This window comes from Nicotiana tabacum, chromosome 5, assembly GCF_000715075.1.
Source record: "Nicotiana tabacum cultivar K326 chromosome 5, ASM71507v2, whole genome shotgun sequence".
Taxonomy (NCBI): Eukaryota; Viridiplantae; Streptophyta; class Magnoliopsida; order Solanales; family Solanaceae; genus Nicotiana; species Nicotiana tabacum.
The window spans coordinates 153,106,410-153,120,516 of record NC_134084.1 but is presented as its reverse complement, the minus strand read 5'-3'; the positions used below and the strand labels follow the sequence as shown (position 1 = coordinate 153,120,516).

Here is a 14,107-nt window from a genome sequence, read left to right as displayed (position 1 = left end):
ACCAAAAAATGAGTAACATAATGAGAGACGGTGACAATTGTTCCTTAGGTTACTTTTACGGGCTGACTATGTTTTAGGCTATCCGGATCCGGTGGGCAGGACCTATGTAGAAGGCATGGGCAATTGCACGCGAAAATCTGGAAATCGGGTGGAATTCCAGTTTTATGGTCCTAAAACGCGAAAAAATAAGTAACAGTCATGGCGTGGCGGTGACTATTATTCCTTAGGTATTTTTTGAAGGTCCGACAAAACTTTAGGTAATCTGTGTTCGGCCATGCAGAAGGCGTTGGCTATAGCATACGAAAATTTGGGAATCGGTCGTAATTCTAGTTTTATGGCACTAAAATTTCAAAAAAATGAGTAATGGTCATGTCGATATGGTGACTATTGCTCCTTAGCTCTATTTTATGGGCTTACAAAATTTTAGGTAACCCGGGTCCGTGGGCCCAAGCCCATGCAGAAGACCTGGGCTAGCACACGACAATTTGAGAATCGAGCAAAAATCAAGTTTTATGGCTCTCAAACGCCAAACAATGAGTGATTATTGTTCAACAGGTCATTTTTGATGGCCCTGCAAAATTTTAGGCGATTCGGATCCGGTAGCCAGAATTCATGCAGATGGCATGGACACACAAAATTTAAAAATCACCCCGAATTCCATTTTTTGGTCCTAAAATGCCAAAAAAAGAGGAACGGTCAAGCCAAAATCATGACTATTGTTCATTAGGTCATTTTTATAGTGTTATACCCATTTTAAACTGGTTAAAATAAGGCACAACATATGGGCAATTCTGAATTTGATTAAAATTAAAGAGTCGTCACCTAATTATTTCTAAGGTGAATTAGGACACCTTAATTAATTGAAGTAATTTAATAAAGTATAACTCTGTTAATGGTCTTAACCTAAAGATTCTAAATAAGAGTTCAATTAATTTAAAAGGGAAGGTTTTTAAGGCACTCTTTAAGATCCATATTAAAATGGTTAACTGGCCGGACTTAAATTGATTAGGGCTAAGTCTAAGTAAATGTTGTGTTTAAAGAAATCCACTAGTCTAGATGTGTAACAAAGAGTATATTAAATTAGTGTATAAGAGTTGGTTAAACCCACGTTTTTGCCCATTTGTAAAGCTTAAAAATTAAATCCAAAAGTTCAAATAAGAAAACCATAGTTGAAACCCAATGTTATTGCCTAAAGAAGAAACGATAATCACTATCTTAAGCACACTAAGGGTGGTTTGGTAGGATGTATAAGAATAATGTGGAATGAGATGTATTAGTAATGCATGGATTAGTAATGCATGTGCTAGTAATGCAAGCATTAGTTGTGCATATATTATTTCTTATCAGCTGTTTGGTGTGGTGTATTAAAATTGTAATGCATTGCATAATTTTTAAGAAAAATAGTTGTTTACAAAAATGTCCTCCATATTCTCTAGCTTTAATGGACTCTAAGGACAATTTTGTCTTTAAACATACTAATGCATGCATTAATAGCGTTGGTATTACTAATGCCATGGTTTTCTATGCATTACTAATGCATAGGATAATACCAAGTATGATGTATTATTAGTTATACACATGTTGAAAAAATGTACCAAGTAAGGTATTAGTAATGCATAGACCTATTGGTTGCATTATTTTTTCTAATACCTCCTACCAAACGACCCCTAAGTTTTCAATTCTAATACCTCGAATCTAAATCAAGGTAATCAAATTTTTAATATCTCTATGTCTAGATATTGTATTAGTAAATGATAAAAAAGTATCCACAGAACGTAGATGATTATATAAGCGCTAGTTACTACCCAATGTATCGCCATTGGGTCTTACACAACTAAAAATAAAATAATCACATAACTAGATTTAAAAGATAATCATACAAAGATAAAACGTTAGTCACCAATCATAAGCAAAAATAAGACAAAAGAGAGGATCTGCTAGACAGCCATGTTTGGCTCTCAAACATAAGAGTGAATATTTTCTATTCAATAAGTGTAGAGGCTGGACGTGCGTGAGAATATGCGGCTGCGGCGTCGTTGAGTCTCAAAGTAAAACTCTTCGGCTCCGTGTTCATGTGAAACAAAGAAAGAAAACAGAACAATTTGAAAACATGTACATTGTTAACTATGAACAGCTAAAGTAAAAAAGTCATATTGTTATCTAATTTCAATTGTCTTTAAGCCATACCATTTACATCAATAGATTAAAACTTAGACATCATATATATTTAAAACAAACTTAATTGTCCAACTGCGACACATACAGTTAGTGATACTAAATAAAGGCTCTTAAAATGTCATCTAGTAATTCATAACTCCTTGTTTAGATGAAAATGCCCTTATGGATAAATCTATTAAAAAATCCTTTATTAGGATACATACAGTTAATGGTAGAGATGAGCTCTTAAAAAATTAAAGAACAAGTATGTACCCAATACTTTTTAGAGAAATAACTATACATGATTTCTACTTCTTAAGCCATTGTTTCTTTGTATTAATACCTTCACATATATCTATTTCATTTTGCATAAATAGAGCAACCGAGTTAAACCTATAGCTCAAATTATTTTATTTACCAAACCCCAAATCATTCGGTGTATTTAAAAACAAAGTTTCATATCATCATTGGCTAATGGAAAAAAAGTTTATAACGACAGAATATTCCAAACTTCAACTAAGACTATAGATCCATAATGTCACTGGACTTGTTTTAATTAAAATAATTCTTAAGCCACGAAAATATATTCTCAGACTAATATTCCTACCTAACACAGAATATCAAAATAGAGTTATGGTTCTTCACTTAGGCAAAACAAGAATTATACAAAATATAGCCTGGTATACCGATAATACAAAAATCTATCTATATTCTATACTATATTAAAAACACGAAGGCCCTTAGCAAAATGTCGTTCGTCTTTTTTACCCCTTTAAAAATAGAGTCCACACTAGACAAAATAGTCATTTAATTATCTTCCTAATATTTAGGAATTTTAATTCAATTAAAATTTTACTAATTAAATCTTTCCTTATTTAAAATATGTGAGAGATCCTAATATTTGGGACTTTATATTCCATTATGATTTTAGCTTACATAATAATTACAGAGTCGTGGACAATTAAATACAATATAAATATGGAAAGTTTGAATTATCATCAAACACTATTATCTCACTCATAGACGAGATTTCATAGGTAAACACTTACCTTTTGCCAAGAGTATTTTATAATCTTAACATTAATATATTCACAATCTCAAGGACAAAATCAAATACAATCCTTTACTTAACTGTAACAATATTTTTATTATCAATTTTGTAATAGGAAAAAAAAATTAATGTTTAACAATTATGATGCTATTTCATATTGGACAATCTTATAATTTAATTAGTTTTTTAATATTTAGGACTTTAAAATTTTATTATTAAATTTTTCTTATTTGAAATATATAGGAAGTCCTAAAATTTAGGACTTTAAAATAAATCAAGATTTTACCTTATTTAAATATTTTTATTATACCAACTATATAACATAATTATAACTTCGTCATATTACTTTTTCTAAAATTTGATGTCTTAAAATTAACTAAAATTTATTTATTAAATTTTTCATTATTTACAAGAGCTATAAATTCCACACGAAGTTAGAAAAAGCAACAAGTTCGTGTCAGTTTCGATACAATGTACTCTTATAAAGGTGTACTTATTTAAATATAATACTTATCATTATTTAAATATTATTGATAATATATTTTGGAGCATGCCCTAAAGACTAGACACTAAGTAATAATACATGAAGCAATCAGCCAGTTGGTCAATCAAAATATTATTGATATGAAGTAATCTCCTCACATTGATATGTAGCTTTAGTTTTGATAATTATAAAAGTACCCTTATTTGTCAATTTCTTCTAGACCAATAAACTAAAAATATTCAAGTATATATACTTGATACTACAAAAAAACAATCAATTTACTTTTTTTACCGCATACATATTAGAAAACATTTATTAGAAGGTAAATGTAAAACATATTATCAACATTAATGTTATTTTAGTGACCACAAAGTATATGGCTATACGGATGATTGGCCCCACTCGATAAGAAAAATTTCTATGTCGAAAAGTTATTATGAAGTTGAAGGCTATTAAAATCACCTCGTATCGTCTCGACTAAAAAGTAAGCTGAATGTAATCAAATTAAATAACCAAAAAAAATCATTTACATATAATAGTTTTTATAGGAGTCATGTAACGTTCATTATTCTTATTAATCAAGAACAAGAATGGGACCCATCAAATTTTTTGGCTTCAGAATTGAATCGTGACAGTGAAAATAAAAGGGGTATAACACAAACAAATCTTTTAGATATTATATTAATTATAAATTATATTGTTATTAAAAAATTTATTCTCATTAATATTGATATACGCACACCGTGCGTACACTAACACTAATAAAATATAGTTTTCGTACAAGCATTTTTATTTGGTATTTATCAATCACTTTACCCATACCAAACACTAAAACACCTTTAAAAACATGATTTCTATATCAAACAATTCCTAAATTACATATGATAGTAAACAAATCTATATAATTATATAATCCAGGGCCATAAGCTCGGTGACGTGACGTGGATCATTGACCAGCAATTGCCTTTTTCTTTTTTCTCCATTTTTTGGGTTTTTCTACAATATTTTACCCATTTATCTCATTTAATTGGCCAACAAAAGCCACCGATTAACTTTTTAAATAAACCGTTTCTACTTCCTTCGTTGATAATGCCAACCCATCAATTCAACCAAAACGTTTCTTTTTCCTTTCATCAACTATGGCAATTGGGAACACTAATCTCTCTTCTCTCTTCCATGAAAAGATCTGTGATTGGTGATGAACCTACAGAAGATTAAGGGTCAACAAAATAATGCTTACAATTGAAGCCATACTACCATCATTATCATTGAATAGCAAAGGAGAACATGAAAAGGAAGAGCAACAGTAAAATTTCATTTGCTCTCTTGATATTTTTAATAGGGAAAACGATGTTGGACTGTGTTTTCACTACATGTCTTCACCAAAATTTCAAGTTTTTGGTCACTTGGCTTCACTTTCTTGCAGATTCGATTACAAATTGGAAGAAAATCATTTTTGGGGTAATTGGAGCAAAATATCAACCGCTATCATCATTAGTTGGTAATGTCTTCCTTCTCCACTCTTTCTTTTTAGTAGACTTTTTGTGTCGAGATCTACTTCTATTTAATTATTTTCTGTACTATTGGAGTTCTGCATATGGCTCCATTAGTTTTTTTTTTTCTTTCTGGGGTGGCAGACGAGCAGAGTTTTGGCTCGCATTTCCTAACTTATATTTTTCTTTGTGGTGTCGCTATTGGATACTTCTCTTTCACTGGATCGTTCTCAGCTTCTTCTGTTTGAAGGCGTCGGATCATGATGCCATATAATGCTAAGCCTAAGTATTAGTATGAGTCAATCTTCGATATTTCTTTAGCTTTTTTTTTTAATTTCCTATGGACTTTCAAAGAATCTTTTTGTTTGTTTGCATATGAAGCAAACAATTTAGCATCTGAATTTAATTTTTCAATAAATTCATGCAATCTATTTCATAACCATGTTGTATAACCCTGGTCCATAGCTTCCTAAATAGAGAATTTGCACTGAAGTTCATTTGCACTAGAGTTTTCCATCTTTTGTTTTCCTTTATATATTTTTTCATAAGCCTTGCTTTTCCTCGTGGAAATTTATTCTTCATACTGCTCAATTGCCTCTTTTGCAACATTCCAAAGAAAATTTTGATTACCAATATCTAGCTTACAACACAAGATATGGAATTTATTCTGAATATGTGGACTAATATGGAGTTTATTCTGAAAAATGTGGTTTGATAATGTCATGATGTCCTGGGGCCATGATTACTATATGTACTTGGTTTGTAATTTTTTGTTCAAAAAGATTTGGCAGATGGTGCAGTAAATAAATGGAGTATTCTGTCTGATTTTGTATGCCATTATGCAGATGGCTAAGGAAACAACTACTCTGCCATCAGCTGCATAGTTCATCCGATACCATCTCTTCTATCATAAGCAGTCCATAATTAACTATTTATCTTCCTTTTTTTCTTGAAAAATATTTTGTGACTTTATGGATATAAGTATTTATTCCTAATCTTGAACCTTTGGTATTGTAGATCTGCACAGATTAGAGGCATATACATACGAGATAAACGAGGAGGATCACAAAAAATCTGAAATGGTTTTGATGGTCTCTTCCCATGCATTCTTTGTCATGAAGTTGCAGCGTACATGCTCTCATAATCACTCAATTAGAAGTTTTGGCTTCCTTTTGATGCTAAAGAAGAATATATTTGTCTGAAGACCTTTCCCGAGGGTACATAGCTCCAAAAATTGTAGTACATTTGAAAGTGTTGATGAAGGTGTGAGTGAGGTTCACCAAGCAGAACGCATAGAATGCAAATTTAAATTGGAGGAGCTTGATGAATGACCACAAAAGTTATATCTCAAATGGCAGTTCAAAGTCACGCTTAATGTAAGAATGGGATTACAAGATCAATGGTTCAAAGAAAATTGGCTTGTATTGGGAAGCAATGTTACATGCTTTCTTTTATCCTACTTGCTTGGGTAAAAATATGTTTGGAGCATACGTTACTTTGATCTTAGTAATGAGGGCTACGGATTACCACAAGATTAATATCATATAGAAGGTTTAGGGATGAAACAGAAGCAAATGGGGGAGGAATATAGGGAAGATTTATGCTGCTGGAAAATGAGTATTTCTCTTTTATTTCTGCACCTTGAAAACTGTAGGTTGTCTTGTGAACATCTGGAATGAGCTATAACTGGAAAGTATTCAATTCTACATCTAATTTCTTAAATCTCACTCTCAGTGTTCTTTTGCATATCATTTAGAGTCCTCTATATTTATTTCTATTAAGTTCTGTTGGTACAAATTTGTTTTCGAATATAGTGTAACTTTCCTTTTTTGTTTTTCTAGACTAAAGTGTACGAGTGTTCGTACATTCATTTACAATAATATTTCTTTCTAAGATTTTACATGGAATTAATGCACAACCACGAGAATGCTACATTATTCAATAACTAATGTATACCATTTTCGAGTTTTGTAGGCTTTGACTACTGTTTTTATTGATATACAATTTTGTTAATTTTTTTGTTATATTGTGAGTTTTGTACCTAACAGGAAAAAATATTTATATTTTGTATAAAATGCATGGAAATCGTATCTCTTCTATTTACGTTTATAATATGATCATATGACAAATTTACTATTTTCTGTAATGACCCGCGAAGCGTGGAAAATTTCACTAGTTAATACATAAATAAAAGATTAGATCTAGCCTTCTTGTGGGCAGTGAACTGGGTCGGCATGGGTGTTGAATCTACCCTCTCGTTATGAAAAAATCCGAACCTCGAGCGGAATGAGTTTCGAAACCTATGTCACGATCAAAGTTCACAGAGACAGAAAGAAAAAGTTCTATAAAAATTCTTAGAGTTTTTGAGAGATGATAACAGTTTGTGTGATGTAGTACTGACGGATCAGAAAGTTAAGAATTTTTATGGTCTTTCTCATGCCGTCCAACTTGGGTTTCGATTGAGAGACAAAGATAGTATTTATAGAGGAAGGTTAGAGTTCTTCAAGAAGTGATTTTGGGTGGGATTTCAAAATCGAGCCGACCCTTTGGAATTCGAACCTTTAGGGGGCTTCACGAGCTGGTGTTTTGGCTCCAAAAGATCTGTTGGAACACTGAAAATTCTAGGTGATGCTGCAAATATAGGGTTATGAGAGAGGTAAAAGATTTTACTCAAAATTGGTGTGACAAGTTCTGCCAGGCATTGATGAAGATGGGAAACAACAACAACAAATCCCACGTGTGGGGTTTGGAAAGGGTTATTTTATTATGCATTTTTATGGTACTAATATAAGACGAGGAAGTTTCATTAAAATGGGGAGGGAGAAGAAGAGGACAAAAGGGGCGCCTGTGAGAGTGATAAGAAAAATTGGCATCCTATATCAACCCATAATAGAAATTGTCAATTTTTTAGCCTTATATTAGGTTTGACAAAGATAGCCCAAAATAATTGGATTATATAGTCAAATCCTAAAAAAAAAACTACTCTCTTTTATATTCTCTCTAAAAAAAACTACACGCTTATTTTGGTTTTCCTCCCCTTTTCTCTCCTTGTATTTCTTCTTCTATCTCTTCTCTTTTGCTCTCATAGTTTAGCAAAAATTCTTGCAAATTATGCAAAAAAAAAAATCAGTGGGATAAAAAGGTAAGGTGATCTCACATCAGAGAAAATCATAAGCAAAAACTAAGATAGAAAAAATATATTTCAACTTTGTTTTTCTTCTCTTTTTTTTCCTGGTTGGATTGAATGAGTGCGTGTGATTGAAATTGGTTGAAAATACCTAAACGAGGCTATATACAAAATTTGAGCAAGATTAGCAAAAACTAAGAGAGGAAAAATATATTTTGTATTTTGTTTTTTTTCTCTCTTCCTTTTTATGGTTGGATTGAATAAGTGGGTGTGATTGAAATTGGTTGAAAATACCTAAACCAGGTTATATACAAAATTTGAGCAAGATTAGAAGTGATTTAGACTAGTTTCACGCAAAAAATCAGACCTAAAAATCCAACTGCAACATATGTATATCACATTGTATATCATGTACATCAGTGTATATCACACACAAATTTTTAAGGACGTCTGTGTATATCACATTGTATATCGATATGCAACACAATTTTTTATGGACGCCCGTGTGTATCACATTGCATATCATATATATAACACAAATTTTTATGGATATACACAAATACACATAATATACATGAAATATCATTGATGTACATAAAAATATACACGGGTTACAATAGGGGATACACACATGGAGTCCTCTTGAACTTGAGTTTTTCCCCGAGAAGTGGTTAGATGTCTTGCACTGATTGAACTTGAGTTTTTCCCCGAGAAGTGGTTTGATGTCTTGCCTGATAAAATCAGTGCATTGATATGTGTAAATTATCAAAGATAAAATCTACTGTACTTTTAGTATACTGGTGATTGTTTCTATTTAGTGTACTGTTATTGTCATAATTCTCTAATGTTGCCTAAGCCCTTACACGCCATTACTTTCATATTTGGTCTAATTTGCAAAGAGATGGGAAGAAGAAAAAGTAAATTTTCTTTTATTTTTCAGCATGTATCTGATATTCATATTAAGGGCCAATTAATTCAAGTTTTCAGAAAAAAAAAATCTCACATTAAAAAATAAAGGTAAAAAATTGCACGGGGCACCCTATTTGTTCGCCCCCATTTGACCTATACCCATTTTTTTAAAAATTTTTAACTTGTACCCATTTTTCAAACAATTTCAGCCCCCTTTATCCTCCTCCTTCATTTTCTTAAGATATTTTCATTACGATAACACAGGTTAGCATCTGGTCTTCATTGGAAGGTTGGGACAACTAAACTTAAGTCCCAATAAATTGATTACAACTTATCAATAACAATAAATCAACTAACATAAGTTGCACGATTTCTTTTTATTTTTTCGCATTTTTGATGTAATCTTTTTTCCTTTGAATTAAATGAATTGATCTGTGGGGTTAAAATAATAGTTTCACTTTATATCACTTAAGCTTTATGATTATTTGATTTATTTCCACTGAAGGCACCTTTTTCTAATGTAATTACTTATCTGCTCCATAAAAACGTTCAGAAAGAAGAAGAAAACGAAGATCCAATATAGTGATTGTATGAGTCAAAAAACTATATAAGCTTTTTCAAAAACTTCAGCTTATATAGTGCTGAAGTTTTTACAAATGAACTAAATAACTTCAGCATTTTCTGCTGAAATTTTTGAAAAAGCCTATCCAGGACAAAAATACTTTAGCTTATTTAGTGCTGAAGTTTTTACAAATGAACTAAATAACTTCAACATCATCTGTTGAAGTTTTTGAAAAAGCTTATCCATGACAAAAAAAACTTCAGCTTATTTAGTGCTGAAGTTTTTACAAATGAACTAAATAACTTCAGCATCTTCTGCTGAAGTTTTTGAAAAATCTTATCCAGGACAAAAAAAAATTAAGTTTCTTTAGTGCTGAAGTTTTTACAAATGAACTAAATAACTTCAGCATCTTCTGCTGAAGTTTTTGAAAAAGCTTATCCAAGACAAAAAAACTTTAGCGTATTGCCTTTGATACTTCATGCTCGTCTACTAGAATGCTGAAGTTTTGCATGATTTCCTTTGCTACTTCAGCCCCGTATGCTGAAGTTACGCGAAAAAAAGGGTATACTTGTAATTTTTTTTGCAAAGCGGGCACAAGTTTAAACGTGACCCAAAAAGCGGGTATAGATACAAATGCCCCAAAATAAAGCGCTCGATGACAAGAGACTTCATGTGGGCTGGACCATGTAGTCCTCAAAAAATTGCACGGACGCCCTATTTGGTCGCCCCCATTTAACCTATACTTTTTTTTAAAGTTTTAACTTGTACCCACTTTTTAAACAATTTCAGTCCTCTTTCTCCTCCTCCTTCTCCTCCTTGTTTACTTTTCTCCTTTTTCTTCTTCTTTCTTCTGTTGTTGTTGGTACTGTTATGAAACTTCAGTTCATAGGGATGAACTTTCTGTTGTTGTTGGTGTTGCTATGTCCAGTAATTACAATACTGTCAACGTTCAACAATACTGCTGTTTATGAATTTTCAACTCAAAAGTTCTCTTGTCTCTATCTACCTATAATACAACCCATATGCATAATACCATTGAAATAGCTTGCTCTCAAATAGTGACCAAAGATTGGAGTCTTTGGGTGGAAAATATTAGTGTTTATACGTATTTTTTGTCTTCAACTATAACAGGTTATCATTCTTTATAATCTGCCCTTTTTTGCATATTGAACCAAACTATTGATATTCTCGTGGATGTATAGCCTTATTGTAAGAGCTCTTAAGAATGCTGAAGTTCAGCAGATATAAACAAAAACTTCAGCTCCTAGAATGCTGAAGTTTAGCAAATACAAAAAAAACTTCAGCCCTGAAGTTCATCACAAACATAACAAAGCTTCAGCTAAAACATGCTGAAGTTCAGCAAATATAGAACAAAACTTCAACTAAAATATACTAATCAGTAAATACAGAACAAAACTTCAGCTACTAGAATGCTTAAGTTTAGCAATTACAAACAAAAACTTCAGCCAACATATGAACTGAAGTTTGCCATTTGCACTACGATCTGAAGTGTAACGACCCGGCTGGTCGTTTCATGAATTACCACTCTGTTTTTCCCATTTCTACTTATTATTGCCTTGTTCAGCTGTATTTTGTATTACCATGTTAGTTGACTTGGGTTCGGAGAGATATTGGTAAGGTTTGAGACACTTAGTCTCTTTTGAGGAAGCTTAAGCTGGAAAAGTCAACTGGATATTGACTTATGTGTTAAAGAGCTTGGATGTGAGTTCTGATGGTTAAGATAGCTTTGGGAGGTGATTTGGGACTTAGAAGCATGATCGGAATGTGTTTTGGAGGTCAGGAGTAGATTTAGGCTTTAATTGGCGAAATTGGAATTTTTGACGTTTTCTGGTTGATAGGTGAGATTTTGATATAGGGGTCGAAATTGAATTCCGGAAGTTACAATAGGTTCGTTGTGTCATTTGGGATGTGTGTGCAAAATTTCAGGTCATTCGAACGTGGTTTGGTAGACTTTTGATCGAAAGCAGAATTTAAAAGATTTTGGAATTCTTAGGCTTGAATCCGATGCAAATTTGGTGTTTTGATGGTGTTTTGAGCGTTCCGAAGGTTGTAACAAGTTTGAATGATGTTATGGGATATGTTGGCGTATTTGGTTGAGGTCTCAAGGGCCTCAGGTGAGTTTCAGATGGTCAAACGGACTATTTCATGTTGTGGAAAGTTGCAGAAATATTGTTGTGTATGTTGCAGACAATTGGCCTTCGCGTTCGCGAAGGGTTAGCAGGTGAGGCTGAGGATTTGACCTTCACGTTCGCGAGGGAGGTCCCACGTTCACGAAGGGTTGGGGTCTTTGAACATCGCATTCGCAAGGTAGCAGACGCATTCGCGATGTTTTGAGTTGTGGAATCATCGCATTCGCGAGGGGGTGGTCGCTTTTGCATAAGAGGAATTTGTGTTTAACGTTAGTTTGTGCTTTGCGAATGCTAAGCTTTGACTGCGTTCGTGAAGAAGGATTTGAATGCCTGGGCAGAATGTTTAAATAGCTATTGTTCGCGATTTTGAGGCTAACTTTCATTATTTTTGAGCGATTTTGGAGCTTTTTGAGAAGGATTAAAGAGGGAATCGAAGGAAACACTTGAAGGTAAGATTTATGGACTTAATAATCGATTCTAATGTGAATTTTACCTAATTAATTATGAAATTTAAGCCTAATATTGAAGAACTAGGGCTTGTAATTAGAGACCTAAAATTAGGGATTTGAGGGATCATTTGTGGTTGGATTTTGGTGATTTTGATATGAATGAACTCGGGGAGTGATAAGGAGTCTATTAATGTAATTTTTATCGGAATCTGAGACGTGGGCTCGGGGGTCGAGTTTGGCTAATTTCGAGATTTGTGTTGTAATTTGATTTCTTTCGAGTGGACTTTGTTCGCTTAGCATATTTTGATTGTTTTGCACCGATTTTGGTTAGATTTGGAGCATTCGGAGGTCGATTCGAGAGGCAAAGGCATCGTGGACTAGAGATTGGACCGGATAGAGGTGACTAATGATTGTAAATGTTGTCCTGAGGGTATGAAACCCCGGATTTCACATCGTTGTGCTATATTGAGGTGACATACACGCTAGATGACGAGTGTGGGGGTCGTGAACCATTGGGGATTGTGACTTAGTCCATCCCGAATGATTGTTTTACTGCGTATTTGTTTGAAAACTGTTTGTTATCATCATGTTTTGGGTTGAATGTCATACTTGGGCCAAATGCCAAATATTTGGACCCTTAGGGGATTTTTACTGCTATTTCCTCATTGTTTTGATTTTATATCTATACTCAGTCATGTTATATTATATTGTTTTCATAACTCAGCCATGTTTACTCTATTTTAATACTTTAAATGATATTTTGGGCTGAGCATCATATTTTACTGTGCCCGAGTGGCTTTTAGAGATTTCGGACTGAGTAAGGCCGAGGGCCTGTGTTGTGAGGATACTTTTGGGTCGGGCTGCACGCCGCAACAGTGATACACTGATTTATGATTATGAGGCCGAGGGCCTGAGATCGTAAGCCATGAGGTGGCTTGTTGATATGAGGCCGAGAGCCTATTGATTATGCCACGAGATGGCTTGATATTGCGCTTGGGCTGTAAGGGGCCCCTCCCGGAGTCTGTACACCCCCAGTGAGCATGAGTACCCATTGAGATATGAGATATAGCCTAGGGGCTGGTGTTGTTCCATGTTATTGCCTAAAGGGCTGATTCTGTTGACATTGTGCCCGAGGGCGAATTTTATGTGTTTATCTTTTCTAGCTGCTTTTTATTACGTGTTTAACTGTTAAAAAGATGTTTTAAAGAAGCTTATACTGAACTAAGGTATTTTTATAAGATTTTACTATTTTATTGCCTTTTATTGGTTTTACACTGCTTCTTTATAGCATGTTGTTGTGCTATTTCTTACCGCTTAGTCTTCATTTATTATTATTACTCACTGAGTTGGAGTACTCAATTTACTCCCTGCACCCTGTGTGCAGATTCAGATGCTTCAGGTCCTGCTAGCGAGGGTTGATAGCTTCCAGCAGATTTTCGGAGTCCACTAGGTAGCTGCTGGGTGTTTGCAGCTCAGTGTTTCTCCCTCTTATCATTATTTCATTCTCTTGTACTGGATTTTGTAATAGACTATGTAGTCTCTTTTCTGTATTCCTAGACTTATGTTAGATGCTCATGACTGGTGATACCCCGATGTCGGGTTGTGTTTAATTTTCCGCAGTTGATGTATTTCACTTTATTATGGGATTTATCATTATTAATGAATTAATTATGAATTCTTATCTGTTAATTTAATTGGGTGTTGTGTCGGCTGACCTTGTCTTCA

General features: G+C 33.4%; 1 long non-coding RNA gene across 1 annotated transcript; it reads left to right on the top strand.

Moving 5' to 3' along the window:
- The first annotated feature begins 4,757 nt into the window (after positions 1–4,757).
- Positions 4,758–6,902, top strand: LOC142180661 (uncharacterized). Its single transcript, XR_012709290.1, has 3 exons — positions 4,758–4,998; positions 5,119–5,193; positions 6,203–6,902. It is a non-coding gene; the product is annotated as an uncharacterized LOC142180661 (long non-coding RNA).
- Positions 6,903–14,107: the final 7,205 nt, after the last annotated feature.